Source organism: Poecile atricapillus, chromosome 2 (assembly GCF_030490865.1).
Source record: "Poecile atricapillus isolate bPoeAtr1 chromosome 2, bPoeAtr1.hap1, whole genome shotgun sequence".
Classification (NCBI taxonomy): Eukaryota; Metazoa; Chordata; class Aves; order Passeriformes; family Paridae; genus Poecile; species Poecile atricapillus.
The window spans coordinates 62,329,202-62,343,251 of NC_081250.1; positions in this window are offsets into that span (position 1 = coordinate 62,329,202).

Here is a 14,050-nt window from a genome sequence, read left to right on the forward strand (position 1 = left end):
AAGAAGAGCAGAAAGAGGCTGCAATTTATTCATAGGATGTATCAGAATCCAGTTAAAAATGCAGTGTATCTCCCTCCCATGTGTTTCTGATAGAAATATACTGCCACACCAGGAGATAATCCAATCAGGTCTAAGTCGGATCAATATGAACCTGCAAAACATCGGAAAATCTGCACTTAGGAAATATGTTTCAGCAAGAGCTGCATAATTCTATTCTGGGACAAGGGCAGCCTGGACTTGACAGATTTTCCATCATTCAAAAGAGTTATACTGCTTAAGTCTCATAAACTCAATGAAGGGTATGAAACTGCCTTTTCTTTGAGCAGAGCTACAGCATTTTGATGTCACTTGCAGCTACAATGGTTCAAAGGTTAAATGAAATGAACATGTTTGAAGCCTGCCAGTCAAACATATTCAAAGTACAAAATGCAAAGAGGAAAGCATAGCTTCGGAAATATTGGAAGTAATTAAGGCAGATTCAGAAACACAGCTTGTATATTAAACTAATTAGAGAACAAACCACCCCAACCAACACACAAAACAGAGAGAAAGTATATAAAATGGAATTCTAAAGGTTTAAAAAGCAACACAGTCCATAGAGAGCCATTACACTTCCCTTTTAGCCTATAAATTTAGTTTAGTGTAAATTAATAACTGAGACCAGGTATTGGTATTTTCTTAACTGATTAAAATCAATGGGGATTTCAGTTTTAAGTATTTTTCAACATCTACTACATGACTAGAAAAAAGAACACTAACAGGTTATGAATGTCACTTAGTGTAATAAAAATCCCAACATCACCACAGCAGCTCTTCAGCAAGTATTCCCAAGGTTATCAGGTTTTCTATACAATATCACAAATGAGCTTGGCTAAGGCTTATGGACTAAAGCAGGAAATTAAAAACATTTCTTGCCTTCTACTAAGTAAGAAAAGATTTTTTTGATCGAACAGAAACATAACCATGAACATTTTAAAATACCAGATGTTTTAAGTGACAGCTTTCTTTAAACTATTTTAAACAACTAATATCCTCTGCTCTGCTTTCACTTAAGCAAGGGACTATAAGGCTTCTGAATGTTCCACTGTGTAAGTCTCTTTTCCAAAAGGTGATACCAGAAAGATGTGCTAGGAAGTGAACTCATTACCTAGACATTAGGGCATAACATATATTTCACTGTTTTTCATTTCCAGTGTGCTGAATGCATATAATCTGCAAAGACTGAAGATCTAGGAAAAAAAATCCTATATAGATGTTTTCTCTATTCAAAAGCTAAGAAGCATCAGCTGTCTTTTATACTATTACTTTTTCATGGAAAGCTCCATGTTTGAAGCACCAGGATAGCACACTGCTGTTTGTTAGCCTACTAAACCAAAGTTTATGAAAGTTAACAACTGTTGCACTAATAATCAGTGCAAAAGGCAGCATCCACTGCAAACCTGACTTTTTCACATCTCTGCAAACATCAACCACATAAGCTGCAGCAAGTTAAAATATACCTTTTTCCTTGGGCTTGGTCTCTTGACAGAAAGAATGCTCTGTGAAATTGATTAAAATCCAGTTCTGCTCCAGAGTCAAATGACTGCAATATTACTTGAGAGCTTCTGAGCTCATATTTGTCCTTCTCTGCTTCTGGAGGGCTCTTTCAGAAAGTGCACCCAAAGAAAGTGCACTCTGAGGGGAATTTCTCAGTAATTGTGGTGGATATGTTTTGCAAGAGTGAGTGCATCTACACTTCAAGCTGCAGCACAGCGTTGATATAACTGAGCCGGATTCATACTGGAACCAACCTAGCTATAATAACATGTAGTTCTGGAGGAGCTAAATGAATCTGGCTTGCAGGAGAATCAGCCAACCTTATGTACCATTTCCCATTCTATCATCCCGTGTTAATCTGCTGAGCGTTGTCTACAACCAGTGCCAATATATCTTACCTATCTGTAATCCATTGCTGTAGAGCGTTAAGCTACAAAAGACTGCACTTTGACATGTGATAGGAGATACCCTAAAAGACAGCAAAAGTTGTACCTGTCATTTTCAGATATGTCTGTTTGAACTGGATATCTGAGGATCAGTAACCATGGAAAATGGAGACTTTCTTCTCCAGTTACTAAAAAGTTTATGCAAATGTTGCTATTCACACAATGTCTGTCAGTGCTCCTCCATACAGATGCCTTCCAAAGTTTTTTCCTGCCCATAAACACCTTGTGTGTTTGAAGTGACAAGACTTGCAGTAAAAGGCTTGAGAAACATGAATTTTCATGATTTTTCTCCTGAGACACTCCTGTTTCTGAGTGGGTTTCACAGAACACACATGGACAGGAATATGTCATATGTCAGAAGTGGATTGAGGGGGAAGTAGCTGCTTCAATAGTGAATTTTATGTTAAGTAGATTCACTAGACAGCCCTAGTGTCCATTTTGTCTTACTAATGAAGCATTCCTTGTCCACAGCAAAAGGTGATAGTATATCATGTTGTCTATGCCCAAATCTCTAGCTTTCAATGATCCCACCGAATTGCATAAAATCAAAAGCTCTGCACAGAATTTTCAGAGATGCATTTATGGTAATAAAAGCATTATCTCCTTTTTGCTCAGAGTGGTCACAAGCTTTTTGACAAGAAAAACGACAACACGGCATATGGATAACTCATTAGACAAAGATCCTCTTGCGTAAATCAAGAGTGATTCAACCAAACAAGATGCAACGCTTACAAATATGTCAACAAATCACATTGGCTTGTCTTAAAAATCCCTTTGTTTGAGAAAAAAGTAGTTTTCCACTTGCTTTCCTTATGGTAGCCTGTAGCTCTAAAGATGTGTTAAGAAAAACTTTACTTGAGGGATTTGTTTGTCAAAACTTGTCACCAAGTTTAGCTTGTAAAGTGACAACAGGAATTAAATCTTGGATGGAAATATTTTCTTAGGATGCACATGCAGGCCTTTCTCAGGCAAAATGCTTATTTATTTGGGTAACAGGGAGAAAGCTGGCAGAATTATACTACTGTATACTTTAATTGATTGCTATTTCATAGGATACCTTTTTGACATTTCTAATATTTGTTACTGCCTCATTTATTCTGTTCCTAAATCTGTAATCCCTGCTAAGGCAAAAGTCATACTGAATTGACTAGAAAACTGACACAAACAACCATTAATTTCTCCTTGGCTCTGCTACCGAAGAAGAAAATAAATTTAATTGTCACATTATTAAATCTTGGAAACAACTGTGCTTCATAATATATAACTCCAACCAGGGAACATCATCAGTAGACAACTATGATGGCATCTAGTCATTCATAAAAACCACAGGATACTGTTCCCTTCCCCAAAAAGATAAAGTTCTTTTAATACACTGGGTTGTGCAGAAAGGAGCAGACAAGATCTCAAGGGCACTGTTTATGAATACACGAATTGTGGCAGCCCCATTGGCAGGATATCAAGTCTGAAGGACTTACTGATCGAACATTATGTGAATGAAGTATTTGATACACTCACACAGATTCAGTATCACGTCCAAAGGAGACACTGCAGACTCAGATGTGTCTCATATTCTATGAGCATACCAGGTGGAACCACTGGCTTATTACACCAGGGGTTATGAAAGAACTTGAAATCCCACTCACCATCCATAGCAATCCTTAAGGATTTCACACAGTAAGATTTTAACTCAGCTTCTCAGGAGAAACAACCTAAAGCACTACACATTATATTTGTCTTTAAAGCCTATAAGGCATCTTACAGCAACACCTTAATAAGCACATCATTAAGCACAAGATCTGAATGGAGCAAAAAAGGACCTTCAAAGTAAATGCTCACTATCTTTTCTCTCTTGCTTATACTTGTACAAAGCCACTGGGCTCAACTCCATTGTGTTATTGATGTTGCCTGAGTGCAGCTGATCACAGAACACAATTTATAAGATTGTTACCTGAGAGCCTTGGGATCCTTACAGAGGAGAGTTGTGAATCAGAGAAAAGAGAGCAGCAGTATGATGAATTGGAAAGACTTTGCTGTAGGGAGTGGACAGAGAGGGCTAAGTGCAAGCAAAGAAAATTTAGGAAAAAGCTTTCTAAATTAGCACACTAAGGAAACACAGCAGGAAGCATGTACAGGGGGAGAAGGACTGAGTGGAATAAAACCAAGTTTGGTGAATTTGTGGGGGATTTCAAAGGAGCAAAATTATATACTTCAGGAAGATGGCCAGAAAAAGGTACAAGGGGGTTAGGTAAGAGGAAGTGAAGCAATGGAAGTGTCAAGTCAGCTAGGAAAGTGTAGGTTACAAGGCATATGTTACAAGTGACAGAAATCAAATTAAAAAAGTATTAAGGCACAGACAGAGGTGGGAGGTGAGGAAAATATGTGTTATACAAGAATAGATGATACAAAAATTTGGTAGTAATCTGAATATGAAAAGAAATGGAGTAATGGAATATACCTTGTGTTGCCCACCACACTGATGAGAATGAATGGGATAAATAGTAATAGAATGATAGAACACAAAAGTATTTGGGATCAAAATGTAGCACTCATTTCGACACTGAAAACAGTAAAATAGCTACAGTGAAATAGCAAAGTTCAGGAGAAAGCTGTTTTATTGTCACCACTGTGACAAATGGCTCCGTTCATTTAACAGAGAATCCTACTAAGGGCAAAGGCTGGTGGGGTTCACAACAGATCCTTCAGTATTTATAAAGAAACTGTGTTTTGTCAGACAAGTAGCCAACCAAAAGCACAACTCTTGGCCTGAGCTAGAGCTGACAGATATGCATGATTTTGAGCAACATGCCTTCATTCTGTATGTCCAGCAACATTGCAGCAGAGCTGAATGAGAGAGATTACTTGTGGCTCCAGCCTCATACAATCAGCTTAGCACCATAAAGAATGCAACAAGATGAGGTCTGCAAATTGGACAGTTCAGTCTGGGCACTGTATTTTTTTTTAAGTGGATACATAATCCTCATTGTTTGTGATTGATCCTGTCTCAGCCAACAACTGAGATGACATTTCAATCCCAGGTCCCTGAAGTTCAGAGGTTTACAGCCTTCTGATCAGAAAGATACACTGAATGAATTTTTTTTCAAGTGCAGGATTATTTAAAACTATTTTTTATGCTCAGAAATGCCTTTGTTGTTTTTTTTTTTTTACATAGGGGACTTAAAGCCATTTTTAAAAAACAAAACATGGGTAGTTCAAACAAATGAAGATAAAAGTGTAAGATTTAAGAAATTACCACAAACCTATACCATACTAATCTTATCACCTGTGCAGTGAAGTTCATAGAACATATTCCTGCTTTCAAGTGACAGATTTACAGAACAATTTACATTGGAAGGAAGCTCTGGAAATCACCTGGTTTAAACCTCACATCCTGGAAGACAATATTGCAGCACTGTGTGTACCAAGAACTTAGAAGAGCTCAGTGTGAGATCTTACTTAATGGGAGGCTGCTGATTGCAGTCCAATCCATGCACTCACAAGCACTGAGACACAGGGAACCAAAAGTCTGTTTAGCATTGATAATGGAAATACAATCCTTGCAATGACATGGTGACCAGGACATGCCTCATTCTCATTTATTTTTAGACTGGCAAACACCTGCTGCTGCTGGATGTGCTTTTCTGTTGTCTTTAGGCAACAGCAAACACTCTATTCTTGCCACCCACTTCTGTGAGTCATCAGGCTTTACTCACTGACCTGTCTCCTGAAGTGGGTGTCCTTGGAAGGTCACTAGATGGGCACTGTTATCTTGATGACCTCCTCTGGGTGCCATTCTCACGGTCCTTCTTGCATGGTTATTTTGGTGCTTCTACACCCATTCAATCCCATTCTCACCAAGGTGCCCACTATAATTCTCAGCAAAAGCAGAGACATGTCTGGAGGGCTTTGCCCATCTGAGCATTATGAACCCTCCTGATGCTGGAGGGTTCACAAACTCCCGGGCAGTGACTCACAGTGAGGAATGTACTCTTATTTCAACCACCCATGAACTGCACTACCAAATAAAGATAACATTTATATGCATATTTTTTAACAGGAACATTCACATTTTCAGGTATTTTTCTTTATAACATATTACGTCTTTGATTATTCTGATTTTCAAAAGCAGGTCTAACACACAGTGCATTTTCCAGCAAGTGTTACAAAGGAAAGGGTGAGTTGTTTTACACACTAGGCTTCCATACTTATAAATCCATTCTATATGGATTCAGGAAAATGCATAGATAAAAGCTGAAATTGCAATTTTGACATTGAAAATGAGCACTACTATCTCTTCTTAAAAGAAACCACATCAGATATAATATTGCTGCTAGTAACTGTTGTTCAACTGGAATAAAACTGGAATTTTTTTCTGCATTTCTGAAAATGCAGAAAAAAAGAAGTGGAAATTCAGTGCCAGGTTGGATGGGGCTTTGAACAAACTGGTCTAGCGGACAATGTCCTTGACCTTGGCAGGAGGGTTGGAGCCAGATCATCTCTGAAGTCCCCTCCAATCCAAACCATTCTATGACTCCATGAAAAGCAGCTCAATATATTTCTTGTATCTTCTTATATTTCCTCTATCACATTAATAGATTAATGCTTTAATCTACATATATATGTATACATAATTTACATATGTACAATATAAAAGACATTGTACATATACAATATGTATGTGTACAATAATGTTTAGCTGGATAATTTGATCTGATATTTGAAGAAAATAATTCAGTCATAGCTGTGCTCTACAATGAGTACTTGAAATGGAGTGACACACACATACAAACACCTGCCTTTAAGCCCACTTCACCAGAGGATACAAGATGTCTCTATTGAAAAGTTGATTCAAGACTGAAGAAAAGAAAGATTTAACAGAATTATCAGGGAGTTACTTAAATAAAAGAGAAGCTTTGTTTAAACAATTTATAGCTGGGACACAATGGCATTATCACAATGCTGAGTATTAATTATTATGTTTGCTCTTTCTGGCCTGCCACAATGATTAACAGTGTGAGATATTCACCATTTAGCTAATTCACTCAGTCTAGGCAGGGGATTAAAGATGTTTCTATACTGTCTATTCCTTAACAACAGCCTTTTCTGGTTCCAGTGTAACTGAAAGAAACCCAAAATTTGGTGTGACCTGTGCATATCTTGCCTTGTCATATCCCAGAGCCTAAAAGCCAGCTGCAGGAACACAACAACTTAACTTCAGTCTGTCCAGGGCAGCTGGCATTCTCGAGAGGCAGAGCAGAGACCAAGGACTTCAGTTCCCTTTCTCTCAGACTTGCAGCAGACAGAAAAATCAGAGAAAAAAAAAAAAAAACCAACAAATTTCACAGACATCTGGAGCTGCATGCAAGATGTGAGCTTTGTCAAGTGTCCTCCCTGGAACAAGAGAGTTGAGCGGAACAGACCCCCAATATTTACCCATTTCCTATCAACACAATTCTCTCTGGCTTCCCCATTATCACTCTGCTCATCAGTGAACGTATGATGCTTGCTGTTTGCTGCCTAGCACACTGCATTTCTTTTTGCAGATGGGTGAATAACCATTCATATCTCTGACTAGAGTCTTTCTTTTGCTAGAGATATGGAACTGGATTTGTGTGAGGCAGCTGCTCAGTATTTGTGTGCCAGTCTGAGTGGTCCAGTATGTCATGGTGGACAGATGACGTCAGTTCTGGAGCTGGCAGCACAGGAACTGGGCCACTGCTTAGTGCTATGAATGCTGATGAAATTGCTTTAACCAAGATTTGTTTCTTCTCTCAGAACAATATGATCTTGCAATATATGGGCTCAGTTTGATTTTTTTTTTCTACAAGTCTTTCAGGCTTTTCCCATTGTCTGAGCACTCCACACTCCTCCAGTGTATTCTCTAGAAAATTTGATATAAGCATTGCAGTGTGTCTGGTAATGCAAAATTAGGTATTTTAACAGGCATACTGCCAGGGCAGAAATTTCCTCTCATCCACATGCCAGTGCAGAAATACCACTCATAATTAATATTTCTTCCTGAAAGACCCTTAGCATCCATCTTCCCCACCATAAAAAAAGCACAAGCCAAAACAAACAAAAACCCCCGCAAAACACAGCAAACCACTCCAAAACTGATGCCAAATACTATTATCTCCTTCTTTGGAATTTTCTGACATACCCTACTTGTTGCATTTCTGTCTGCTTAGACACTATGTTTTGCACAGAAAAATCTGTGTTACTGTGTCTCATCCATGAAAGTTGATGTTAATGTTTTAACAGCAAATAATGAATCCAATCCATCAGCTACGTGCATTACTATAAAACACACATACACGTTTGAATTTTAAATTTTATGAATATACAAACATAAAAGCAAGTGTTGATTGAAGCCCACCCTATCAACCCTCCAAACATTCCCAGACCAATGCAACTTATTAAACATGATCAAAGGAGCTCTGGGCTAGCAGAGATGGAGTGATATGAGCCTTACTTTTCAATACAGACAGCCATGTGCTGATCATTGTAGATTTTCTCATTTCCCAGTATTTACTATTTCTCCTAGCATTATTTCATGCCTCTTTTTGCTCTTTATCTGTGCTTTGACTGACATTGCTAACGTGTGAGCAGCAAAATAAAACATATAGGGTAACTCTCTGAAACAACTTTAAAAAGAAAAATCTCTGTTCCAATGAGGTTGGCTTTCTTGCTTGTAGACAGGTAAGATTGTAAGCGAAATAAAAGCGGGAAAAAGCTAAGCATAAAGACGTAACACTGCTAATGAAAGAAGTGCAGAGTAATACAGTAAAAAGGAGGAGGAGGCATCAAATATGCAGGGGGATTGTTTATTATAAGTTACTATTTTACAGTCAGTGGACAGATAATTCTGGTTTGGACACCTGCATAGAATTATGTCCACACCTGCACTTCCCTGATCACACTGGGTGAAATTGTTTCTCTTCCTTGAGTAAAAGATAAACAAAAGGTTACAGGGATGAATGTGTTTGTAAAGTAATCTGGATTACTGAATGCAGAAAATTTACACACCTGCATCTATTATGTCAATTTATACGCTTGTTCTGTCTGGCAAATATAAATATACATGTCCATAGATATGCATAATTTAAAATACTGTACCTACCTTGAGAAAGTACCATGTATAAATGTGTGTGCATGCACGTGTGTTCTAGAACTAGAGAAAACCTGTTACCCTCTCAAGATACCTACAGAATTTCAAATACACACACATGCACTATATGAATTATCTGTATAAATGACAAACAGTGAGTGAAGCATCCTGTCAATGTCATTAAAACTGAAAATTAATTATAAGACTGACACAACTGACATTTCTCTTCATGAATAATTTTACTTTACTGAAACAGAAAATAGGCAGGCCGCTCAATTTTTAAAAGGGCATAAAGTTCAGAAGGCTGTTCAATCTATTCATAGCCATATCTGACTATCAAAACTGCACTTAAAAGAGCCACCTCAGAAAGTTTCTTTCTATGTATTTTTTTGCCATTCCTCCCTCCTCTCAGTCACAAAGTCAATGAGAATTCATATTTTAATAAATCTCTGTCTATATGCATTACTGAAGCCTTACATTTACACTGATGAACACACAGAGAACTATCCTTAGAGTCTAAAAACCACACGTCAGCATGAAGCAGATGTTTTGGCCATGTTACAATAAATTCATAAAAAGAATCTTAATGCAAATGCTGCCATTAGCACAGCACACTGCTTTGGAACAAGCTGTCTTGGGAGGTATACCGGGGAAGGAAGGGAGACCCCACTGCACTCAGTGCTTCTCCACTCCAGGCTTATAAAATGCTTTTAACTTGCCTGCCAGGTGGCATAGTTGGGCAAAGCAGTCATCATGTAACAAAGTTTCATTACTCCTTAAGAAGCAGATAACAAAATTTACTGGAAACTTAGTTCACTTGGGATTTTTGTGCCTTTATCAATATGCAAAATTATTACTTCACCTTTACATCACGCGCACCCCATTAGTTTTCAGTTCTGACTTGCTCTTTCCAAGTCTTGTAAGACTGTTTCTCTGTTTCCCCATCCAAAAAAGCATCCTTCTTCAGAGCCCTACCAGATTGTACCTACAGGTACAATCTCTTTATGCTTAAGTTTTACTGCAAGTAGATGTATGGTTAAGTGTGATCCTATTGTGTTAAGAGGATATTTATATTCTAGGATATGATTTGGCTAATTACAACAAGTCAAACAGAAGTGTGGTGCTTGAGAAGGCATTTTGGTGAGTTTCCAGGGACTTACCTGCCAGCTGCCAAGCTGGCTTACAGCTCTAGGCTCAATCTATTCACCCTTCCATCACCAAAGGGTCTGAATGACTGATAACAAAAACAGATGATTCATCGTTGGTATGCTTTCTGCTCTCTCTTTGTCCTATGGAAGACATGGCATTTTAAGATTAAGGTTGATATTTCAGGCTAAGAAAAACTTTCAATATAAAGAGGGCAGTTTTTATATTACTGGATAGATACTTGTTCCTAATTTTTAGAAACAGGGAGAGCCAGAAAGGAAATTTTTCATTGTTAGCTGATCTTTAAATTAGCAGCGACCCATTCCTATCATCTTGAGTGTAAATACTGTCAGAAAATGCTCTCCCTTTTTGTCTTTATAGATAGATCTGACTAGTAAGATCATATTTCATTTCCATTTACTTAAGAAGTGTTACTCAAGGTGTCAACCTTGAATTTAATAACACAAACATCAGGGACTCAACTCAGAGGCCTAATAGAAGGAAAAGACAACTTTAGGTCTGGCATGGTGATGGCAGAGAAGAAAGGAGAAATACATTAGAATCTTGAAAAGCACAGAGAGCACTTCCACCTAACTTTGCTCAAGTGATACAAATAAAATGTGAAATTAACACAAAAAAAAGCGCTCTTCTCTTAAACACTGAAGTAGTTGTTAGTTGCATTATTAGTGTATCAGATTACTGTAGAAAAAGCTGTGACTACTCAGGTAAACTGGATACCTAATTCACACTGTGAATACAGAATCATAGATTGCAACAGTTTTGGTTGGAATGAACTTTTAAAGGTTGGACTACCTCTAGTCCAACCCCCCTGTAATGAGCAGAGACACAGAGAAGTCACAGAGACAAATAATAATCTGAGTGAGATCTTTGCAACATGAATTTAGCAACATGGGATAGCTAAGGAGGAAAACACAGCTGAGATACCATTACCTGGGTAATGTGGTGTGGACTGTGGTGAGACTCAAACTAAGATATGGTTTGCACAGTCACTATGTTCACAATCTATATAGGATTTTGAATGGTTTGCACAGTTTCTCACAGGAACAATGAGATAGTCACAAAAAAAATATTCAGGAGCTGAATAAATCTCCTTCAAGGGAAAACTTAAAAGAGGTCAATCTGTTTAGTTTGTCAAAGAATGAGAGGGAACTTGATTATAAAGAATAAGCACCAGCTACAAAAGTGCTCTTTGATTCAGTGGATACAGGAAAATGTCTGTAATATAGTGAAAGCAAATCCAAGTATTAGAGCATTACAACACTTCAGCATTCCACTGAATATATACATTACAATACAGTTTTAGTCATACAGTAACTCATGATTGTCTTCCACAGGAAGCTTCACTGAGTTCACAGTATGGTTGGCAGTTATTTAGTGAAATTTTTGGTCTATTCTCATTGTATAATTTGTGGCCCTGCAATTCACTCATTGTGCCATTTGAGCCTAGCACCAAACACAGCACTGCTTATTTTTTTGACTTTCATTTAGCTGTCACTTTAACAGCATAGAAATGTAATTCAGTGAACTGAAAGATACAGGAAGATAAAAGCCCTCATTACACACACGTTATACAACATTCCACCTGGTGATTCAAACAGTACTCAAAATTTCTGCTTAAGATGTTTATAAAATTCTAGCTAAATAAACTAAATATTTTCAATATTGGTATAAGCATTTTAGGTAAGGCTTTTAAAGTTTTTTTTTAGTTACTCATAGGAATTGTTTAAAGAGTAGAAAGCCAGTACCAGCTTGAGTTTTGAGCTTACTGGTTTTTCACAGAGAATACTTCTGTGGAAATACTCCGGGTCCCCCATCATGTATTGGGAGGCAAATGGCATCTGCAGGTTCTTGGTAAACACTTGCAGTGTAGCTCCTCAGTGGTCAAGCCATACTTTCACATAAAGCTGTTCCACAGCAGAAGCTTCAAGGTCAGATGCTTTTTCAAGCAGACTCTGATCAGGTCACTGCTTGTGAGTCACCAAGGGGGGAATATTTTCTCTCTGTTCACAGGAGAACATCTCCTGCCTGAGTACAGACTGGCTATCCATCTGAAATGGGAGTTTTCTTTCTTTGCCATGCACTGCCTGCCAAGATCAGTTCCCCTGCCTGGAACAACACCTGCCCTGAAACTATTATGGAAAGGTTTGGGTTTCCTGACCAGCACCTTCTGCCATGGATATTGCCAATGCAGCCTTGAAGGCTTACAAAAGGGGGTCTAAAAGAAGACTTCAGGCCTGAGAACACAGCCTAAGATCAGATTTTCCTGGCTGGGTGTCCACCACCCTGTCCCAGTCTGAGTCCCGTCTCAACCTGACTCCTCGTACCAGTCCCAGATAACTTCCCACCATGCCCATTGACTCCAGGGCTATGTCTGCACCATGAGCTGCACATCAGCCCCCACCTTCTTTCTCACTACCCCATACACAACCAGGTTTCCTTACAGTTATTCTCAAAACCAGATTGTCACACCCCTTTCTTTCTAGGCCACCTTTCTGAAAATAACTTGGGCAATTCCAAGTTGAAGTAGGAAAGCTGAGAGATAAGACAGTCTGTCCCAATACCTTTCTCCAATTTCTGAACTACCACCAATGGTGGTAATCTTTATAGATGTTACCTTCAAAATGAAATATGTGTCTACAAAGCCCTTGTGAACCTGAGTCTTTTAGAGAACTACAGCTTTGTAAGACTTTAGCTAAATTTCTTGCAAATGGCAAGAGAGAACAGACAGAACCTAAATGGATTTGAAGTCTCTGCTCAATGCTTTAGAGATCAGCTAAACATCTCAGGTTTTCATGCTATCTGGACTAAACTTAAAACTCTGCTAAGTTATTTCAGCTTGTACTGAATGTTTATGTCCACTCCTTGATGGTGGAAACAATAAAATGGGAAAAGGAAAGGTACGTGAGTTATGTCACCTCTTGTGCCTAAAATGCTGTGCTGCATCATCTCTGCAGGAAAAAACAATCTGAACAAAACACACAGGATTTGGTTTTAAAAAGTGTAGAGCTGTAGTAGGTTAAAAGCTGCGCATCTTGTACTTCTTGATTTGTCTTTGCAAATTAATTTTAAACCTAAGATGCATTTTGAAGAGGCCTGAGCTCTTTGCAGCTTATCACAGCACTTTCACGCTTGCAGATGTTTTGTTTTCAGTAGAAAGTCACAATTATCTTATGTTACAGTGTGATGCATAAGGTACACATCTGGCCATACTATATTACTGTCAGAACAGTAGTTTATATTGGACAGGCAATGCTTCAGCACACAATTTGTGCAAAGGCCACAGGGGAATTTCCTGAGCTTTGCTCTCCAAGGATCCCTAGTACTCCTTAGCAACCTTGCTGGAAGGACTGAAATCACAGCCTCCAGGCAGCAGGTGATAAGTGTCCCTGTACACTTGAAAAAGTTGCTGGCTACAGCAAGCACATGTACATCTCCAGGAAAAAATATTTAATGGCAAATCATCAAACTAGGATATAGATAAAAATGTTAAGACTGAACACAGCAAGAGGAATAATGGCAAGCAGGCTGCTGCAGTGGCTTTATATCAACACACAGAGTGCACAGCTTTAGATTATGCTTTCAAAAAAAATTTGCCATCAGGTTTCCTATAAACCTAGTCTGGACTGAGGAGCAGCAGAAAGAGGTAAAATGACAGTCTGAGAGACTGTGATCTAATTGCTAGAACTGTTGATCACTAGTAGCCCTTATGCATCAGGCTATATTATGGGGTGTATTATCTATACTGAACTACTGCATTCTTTCCTGGTACTGCCTCAACTACTACATTTTTTCCGTC